Source organism: Nelumbo nucifera, chromosome 2 (genome assembly GCF_055504915.1).
Source record: "Nelumbo nucifera cultivar China Antique chromosome 2, China Antique-T2T, whole genome shotgun sequence".
Classification (NCBI taxonomy): domain Eukaryota; kingdom Viridiplantae; phylum Streptophyta; class Magnoliopsida; order Proteales; family Nelumbonaceae; genus Nelumbo; species Nelumbo nucifera.
The window spans coordinates 19,493,755-19,501,823 of record NC_142650.1 but is presented as its reverse complement, the minus strand read 5'-3'; the positions used below and the strand labels follow the sequence as shown (position 1 = coordinate 19,501,823).

Here is an 8,069-nt window from a genome sequence, read left to right as displayed (position 1 = left end):
GACGGAAGTATTCGGCTCAAATTGGCAAATAGCAATTGCCTACGTCATTAACTGGTAATCTAGCATTGACCCAAGGCACCAACTAATCGTTTCTTTTCTGAAACAATCATGACATTGTCATAAACGAATAAGCTCCTTCCCTGCTGACCAAAAGGTTTCTTTGATATGGATGTCTTAACTCTTAAGTTCTATATGGGCACCTCTGGCTGTGATGGACATAAGCTAAAATGTAACAGTTGATTCATTCAAGAAAAATAGGCCTGGGTCGCTTGGCTAATTTATCCATTCAATTGATCGTAATACTCTTGGAGAGCATTTAGTGCCAATCTCTAGAACACAAATGTTAAAATTACAAATAGATGTTTAACTTTTAACCTGTAGATTTTGTTCCAGCCAAGTCTTCTAGTGTCAGATTTAGAGTATCAATACAACCCTTTTTCACTTCTTCCCCACGGGCGGCCAAGAGGTCCTCAACACTGCCTGGTTCTCCAAACCACCCAAGCCGATCAGCAATTAGGTGTAGATTATTGCAGCCTCCACAGCGTACCACGACCACACCCTTCTCATATGATTCGCGACACACTGTCTTGATGGACCTCGTCTCACAGACTTTGCATGTGAATATCATTGCAAGGTCATGTCGCTTGGATGTTTTCAGGTTAGACAATGCTGTGTAATTAACAGCACTGCTGGTTGTGGGGCTCAAACTGTGGGAGGACTGGGAATAAGGTTCATGTTCCTCTGCTGCTTCATCCACCTTATTTGGTTCTGCCTGTGTTTGGATTCTTCTTTTATCAATAGCCACCTCAGCTTGTCCATTTGTAGCAAATAAAGCCTCTGTTGAGGGGAGACACTGCCATGGTGGTCCTGTTGAGAAATACGGTGACTATGTTAAGGTCTCATGTGGAAAATCCATACTGGAGCCACACGCCCACAAAACTAATGAAATCAATAAACGAAACTTATTTTTCAAAAAAAAAGGAAAGGCAACTCACAATGATACAGAACCAGAGAAACTATGATTACTAATTTAAATAGGTGCTTTGGGGAAAGAGTAGGGCATTAATATGCCACTGCCTATCCTAGAATACAATTGAACTGTCCTAAGGTTTAGCCCATTTATCAGAAAAACAGCCACATGACTCTTGCTTCACCAATCATCACTACATTACATTTTCGTCTAGAGATTTCTAACCATCATAAGCCATGTTGCTACTGGCCTTTCTCTTGTCCATCTAGAGCTGTCAAATCTCACCATATGACACATTCTTGGTGGTAAGTCGCTGGTCTGAGATGCACACGTTCTCTCAGTTGATTCTTACCATTTATATGCCATTCAGTATGATGTCCTGATTATCAATGAGTTCTCATGTTCATAATGAGTTAAAAACAACTTGAATCAAACAAAACTAAATGAACATAAACATAAATATTAAATGCAGAGTCTCTAGAAAGAATACCACTCGTACAATGTTCAAAATATCTCAAGTATTGGACCGCATTGTACGATACATACAGATTTTCATCGTCACCATATAATGCGACTTATTAAATTTATATAATAAATTTGCACTCCTATTATTATTAAACTCATATATCATATATTCTAACTTAGCCCTAATAATTTTAAAGCCTTTTGTTTCTAAGGTATTTGTCCATAAACTTAATTTAAATCCTTCAGTAGTTTCATCAATTAAAGTGATATCATCAGCAAATAACACGCACCTTGGGATCTCCTATATATGTTTAGTCAATTCATTTATGATTAGTGCAAATAAATAAGACTAAGTGTAAGGGTGAAGACCCATTTTAATTGTAAAATCTGATGTCTCTCCCACAGGTATTCTAGCATTGGTTGTTGTACCTTCATACCTATCCTTAATTAGGTCCATATATGTATTTGGAGCTCCTTTCTTTTTCAAGATCTGCCATATTATCTCTCTAGGGACTTTACCAATAATCTTTCTCTAGAATAATGCACAACAGGTCCCCTCTATTGACTCAACTTGCCTAGTTAAAACCTTTGTTCCTCTTCAGTCTTGTGAAGGGACAATGGCTCTTAACACTTTTCACCGGTCAAGGCTAATACAATGCCTCAGCTTCCCTCAATTGACTGAATCCATAATTTCCCAATTTGAAATGACTAAAGGGTCCCAAGGAAAAAACAAGAAGACTCTTTTTTGAGAAAACAAGAAGATTCTTACAGTTTCAAGTTGGCAGCAGTCATTAGTATGATTTCACCTATAGGCAACAATATAAGAAATTTTATATACAGATTCCCTTGAGTTGCTTCAATACATTACTTCAACACTTTTAAGTCATGCAGGGTTTCTAATGGAGCATGAGATATTTATTGTGCATATTACTTGCATAAATTATAGAAGGGATAAATGGTTGAATTCTAATGATACAATGGGTAAATAAAAATGGATCGATGATTTCAAAAACACTTAAGAAGATAATTTACAAGCCAATATCACATTATAAAAAATAAACCAGACATGAAAACAGAATTAATAATTCATAAATTGGAGTCCATATGACCAAATGAAGTAATGATAAAATATGAAATGCAAAATAACAGAAGACATAAAGAAAACAAAGAAAGTAGAATTTGAAATAAAATTCTTAATTGATAATTTGATATAAAAGGGACCAATTACATGAGAAGTTGGAACTATGTGGAAGCTGACAAAAGTATAAAACACAAAATTGTTAATATTCCTCTCTAGTCTCTATACATTTGTTCTCATAATCTCTTTAAGGTCTATAGTTTTCTAACTTTTTTCATTGATCAAAATAAAATGGGTCAATCCAAAGTACTGCAAGGTTACAAAGTTAATACTTAATAATAAGAACTGATACATAGCAAGAGGAGAAAGAAGGGTTAAGCAAGTGATAACCTCTGAAAAGTTGAACTGAAAACCAAACTAGTAAAAAGATATTGCATGTCTGGAAAATGAAACAAACGAATTCCTTGAAATGATTTCGTACACTAAACAAAGAACTAAAGAACGTAATTACATAACAGGTCATCGTACCCAACAAAGCACATATTATTAAGCATATTAGACATAAACTTAATAATCTTTTGCAGTCCAGTCTGACGCTTCTGTAATTCCTCTTTACCAATGGACTGTTTCTCTGCGTTCATTTTAGCAAAGGAAATAAGGGAAACCAAGGACACAAAATCGAAGCAAAGTTCGGTAGCTTATGAGATTTAATTAGAGCTCTAAGAATGCTGCAATGCTTTGGCTGAAGCTCACACTCCAACATACGCCCTCGGAGACGACACGAAAACAAGGAAACACTGAGAATAAGAGATTATAATACATATGCCGAATCCAGTGTTTTAACAATAACTGAACTCTAGGTATTCGATAAAGCACACATGACAATAAAGGCTTCTACTTATCAGTTGGATGGAGCCTTCTCCGTTTTTATTTTGATTCCGTTAGGGTTTCAATCAAAATGGAAATTTCTGTATGTATGTATGAGAGAGAGAGAAGGGGAATGCCAATTACCGTTTAGGAGGGCGACGTGAGGTTGTTTGTTGCGAAAGATGGAAGACAGCCGCCTCTGCAACAACCGAGCCGCCATGAGGATCGATCAATGCTTGGTTTTTGCACAAGAGCAAGAAGCTCTGGGCCCCTGGCTCTGTCTCAGAGCAACAGCGAGTTGGTTAAATTAGGATTGGTACGATGATAGCCGTTGATGCAATGCCGTCATACCGGTTTGAAATCCTAACCCTCTGATTGTCGGACTTTTAATAATGTCTTTGATTGCAGTTTCCAGACCATTAGCCATTTGGCCAGAGGGAAGTTGTAGATCGAACGGTTGCTTGATGGTCACCGATTCATGCGTTTGCCAGTACTCAGTAAGGCTGTATGCGGGTCGGGAAAGATCCGAATCCATACCCATTCAGATTCTGGCCTATGCATTGGTTCCTGGTATTACTGTTATTTTTCTTTTGAGAAAAGGTATTACTGGGTTCCGGTCTGTCAGATCTGGGCCGGTCTGTCAGATCTGGGCCCATGAAATGATTGGAACTTTTTTGAAAAGAGAAATAATCGGAACTAGGGTTTGTGGAAATGGACAAAATATTATTTAAAACATTGTTTAAACTTAAAAATTGGGTTTACAAAATTTCCTCTAAATTTCAAGATTTATGTAATTGAATTCTTACGAGTCCAAAAACCAGGATCCAGATCCGCCATCCCTTGCTACTTCAGTTATGGATACTTATTGAGCCATAATTGATCTATCTAGGTGAGCCACTCAGTGTTTGATAAGACCAAATGGATGGTCACATGTAAATCAAATCATTCATACTTAAAACTCATTAAGAAGACGGATATTGAGAGTAAGGGTGCACCGGGTATAAAGTCAACCCAGGCCCAACCCTAAGATTTGGGCTTAAAGCCCGAGTCAGGACCGAGCTCAAGGTTAAGTTTAATTTTCTCAATCTGAGTTCAACTCACATTGTAATTTGATGTATTTTGGTTGGGATTGGGCCTGGGGCAGGTTCAGGTTTGTTAATGAACCCATTCTATAATTATAAATATATATGCAAGTATATAGACATATATGTATGTATATATGTAAATACATATTTATATATGCATGCATGAATGTACATAGTCAGGTTAGGCTCGACCTAAGTTTGAACTACCTAAGGGCTAAGCTTGCATCCAACCCACAAAAAAAAATAAATAAATAAAAAAAGCCAAATTCTTGAACCCAAGCCCAGCTTGTACAAAACTTTGGGCTGAGCCGATTCAGGCTAGGGTTGGGCTTGCCCAAGTTGCACCCCTAATTGAAAGGGATAGAGGCCTTAACTTCTGGCATTTTTAACAGAAAGTGGTTGTGTTTGTATTTCATTTGCTTTTAGTAGGTCTAGTGGAGTCCTTAGCCAGCTCTATAATCCAAGGAGGCTATGAGGGCAATTCCTAACAAATAAACCCGACTCCACTAGCCCTTTCTTTGCCAACTCATGGGCAACAGAGTTTATGTTGTGGTCACACCATCTGGCAGCGCACTGCGGCGCAGTCATAGGCAGTAGCATGCACAGCAGGCCGCACAGCAGCAGGCACCGGCTGGCAGCGCTGTACAGCAGCACGCACCGCCGATAGCGCGCAGCATGCACCGCCAGGCAGCAACGCGCACCGCATGGCAGCACGCACCGCGCACACGGCCGACACCGCACGGCAGCACGCACCGCGCACACGGTCGGCACCGCACGGCAGCAGCACCATGCCGCGCAGCACGGCCGACACCGCACGACAGCAGCACCATGGCGCGCAGCACGCACCGCTAGGCAGCAGCGCGCACTGCACGGCAACACGCACTGCGCACACGCCTGGCACCGCACGATAGCGGCACCATGAGGCGCGCATGCACTACGCAGTAGCAGCACTGCGCGCACGCACCGCGCGACAGCGGCACCATGAGCCGCGTGCAAGCACCCGGCAGCAGCAGCAGAGCGGGGTCCACACGACAGCTCATAGGGGTGGGCCCACCCTTATCTGGACACGTCAAGCCAACTCGCCGCCAACTTACCTTATCCTTATCTTATCCCTTATCCCTCATCTTATCTTATCCTTATCTTTATCTTATCTTAAGTAAGAGTGAGTTACCATTAGGAGTAGGTAATTAGGAATTTGAGTTTAATTAGGAATTTCCTTCTGTAATCTCCTATTTAAGGAGCTACGAATTGAAATAAAACATTGTTTTTCGCAGTCAAGAAAAGAGTGATGAGAGTTCGGGTGGTCTCTTGGACAAATCACCCATTCAGTTTCCGCAATAGGGTCTGCACGCAAGGGAAGGCACAAGGGAAAGCAGGGCTTTCTCACCGTGGATCGACCCGTGACGGAATCCTACGCGCGGGACCATAACAAATTGGTATCAGAGCCAAACGTCATGGGCGATATGGAGCAGCTGTCTTCCAAGGTCCACGAACTAGAACACCAACTTGCAGAAACCAGCATGGAGGTTCGTGAAGTCAGGGAAGACGTCCGGGAGATGCGACGCCTGCTGGAAGCATTCCTCTCCAACAAAGAAATGAGTTCGAAGGGAATCGCCAACACCAACAGACGCCGTCCAGACTGGGCAGAAGCATGCAGCGAACAACAGATCGTTGCCCCTACAGCCGCAGTTATTTCCAAGGATCAACGCACGGAGGATGAAACTGTAAAGTCTCCTCCTTTGGCCGGGGACAATGTCACGAACATTATAGTAGAACCTGTAGAATGCGCTCCTTTGACGAAGGCAGGTGGGCTTGGCAATGTTGCTGGAAGGCCTTGGCTTGGTGTGGACATAAAGTTATGGTTGCGGCACCACCGTATGGTAACTATACAGAAATCCAAGAAACAGGAGTGCGCAAGAGATGTAAGGTGGAGGGGCAGGATATAAAGGTAACTTTATTCCAAGCTTATATTGATGGCATAGATTTTATGTTCATGGACAACCCTATGTTTCGTAATATCGAGGAAAATATATATGGGGAAGGTCGAGAGGATATTTCAAAACGCATGTTCCTCTTCGGTAAGGCCGCTCTTGAGGTCCTCTACTGTAAGCATACCCGGTGCATTCTTATGATCCACAACATAGCACACTGGGGTCGGGGTCCAGTACGTGATTTCTGTTATGTGGATCTCCCACAAAACTACTTCAAACTATATGACCCAGGAGGTAGGGAACACTTTAATGTCCTTGCGGCTGGCCTGAGTGCAGCAGAGCATGTAGTCACTGTAAGCCATGGTTACGCCTGGGTGCTGGAAACTAAAGAAGGTGGTTGGGGTCTACATCAAATAGTCCAGCGTTATGCACTGAGAGACGGGGCAGTCCCTGTTGTTCATATTGTTGGTGGACTGAGAAATAGTGTGCAGCCATTTGAGCCATTCGTAGAATCCCAAGCCATGTATCCGGAACACAAGCTTGAGGACAAGCTCGTAGTCCAAGAGGGGTGTAATGTTGTGGTCACACCATCTGGCAGCGCACTGCAGCGCAGTCATAGGCAGCAGCACGCACAACAGCAAGCACCGGCTGGCAGCACTGCACAGCAGCACGCACCGCCGATAGCGCGCAACATGCACCGCCAGGCAGCAGCGCGCACCGCACGGCAGCACGCACCGCGCACACGGCTGGCACCGCACGGCAGCAACACCATGGCGCGCAGCACGCACTGCCAGGCAGCAGCGCGCACCGCACGCACTGCAAGGCAGCACGCACCGCGCACACGCTTGGCACCGCACGGCAGCGGCACCATGAGGCGCGCACGCACCGTGCGGCAGCAATACCATGAGCCGTGTGCACGCACCTGAAAGCAGCAGCAGAGCGGGGCCCACACGACAGCTCATAGGGGTGGGCCCACCCTTATTTGGACACGTCAAGCCAACCCGCCGCCAACTTACCTTATCCTTATCTTATCCCTTATCCCTTATCCCTCATCTTATCTTATCCTTATCTTATCTTAAGTAAGAGTGAGTTACCATTAGGAGTAGGTAATTAGGAGTTTGAGTTTAATTAGGAATTTCCTTCTGTAATCTCCTATTTAAGGAGCTACGAATTGAAATAAAACATTCAGTTTTTCGCAGTCAAGAAAAGAGTGAGGAGAGTTCGGGTGGTCTCTTGAACAAATCACCCATTCAGTTTCCGCAATAGGGTCTGCACGCAAGGGAAAGCACAAGGAAAAGTAGGGCTTTCTCACCGTGAACCGACCCGTGACAGGATCCTACGCGTGGAACCATAACAGTTTAAAGACCTTTTACAAAATTAAAAGAGACATTTAAATTTTTACTACCATCCAAAATATCTTTGAAACGAAATAGTGCATGTTGCTGTCCCCAATTTTCAGTGAGTGAATGATGTTGGCACAGTTACTTTCAACTATTGCTTCAGCTGGATTTAACTACTCAAAAGATCCAAACCTTTTTAGGAATGCCAAGGCTTCAGCTTGAAATGGAGATGAAACTTGGGCTGCCCCAAAAGAAGCAGCTACTGCAGAACCCAAATGATTCCGGACCTGCTTTGCTAAAACTGTCATCCAGATTAATATTTAGAGCATTGTT

The 8,069-nt window shown here is 43.0% G+C and overlaps 1 non-coding gene across 1 annotated transcript; it reads right to left on the bottom strand.

Moving 5' to 3' along the window:
• Positions 1 to 786: 786 nt before the first annotated feature.
• LOC104595063 (uncharacterized) lies at positions 787 to 3,881 on the bottom strand. Its single transcript, XR_016082220.1, has 2 exons — positions 3,525 to 3,881; positions 787 to 1,349 (listed from the first exon to the last, which is right to left on the bottom strand). It is a non-coding gene; the product is annotated as an uncharacterized LOC104595063 (transcript).
• Positions 3,882 to 8,069: the final 4,188 nt, after the last annotated feature.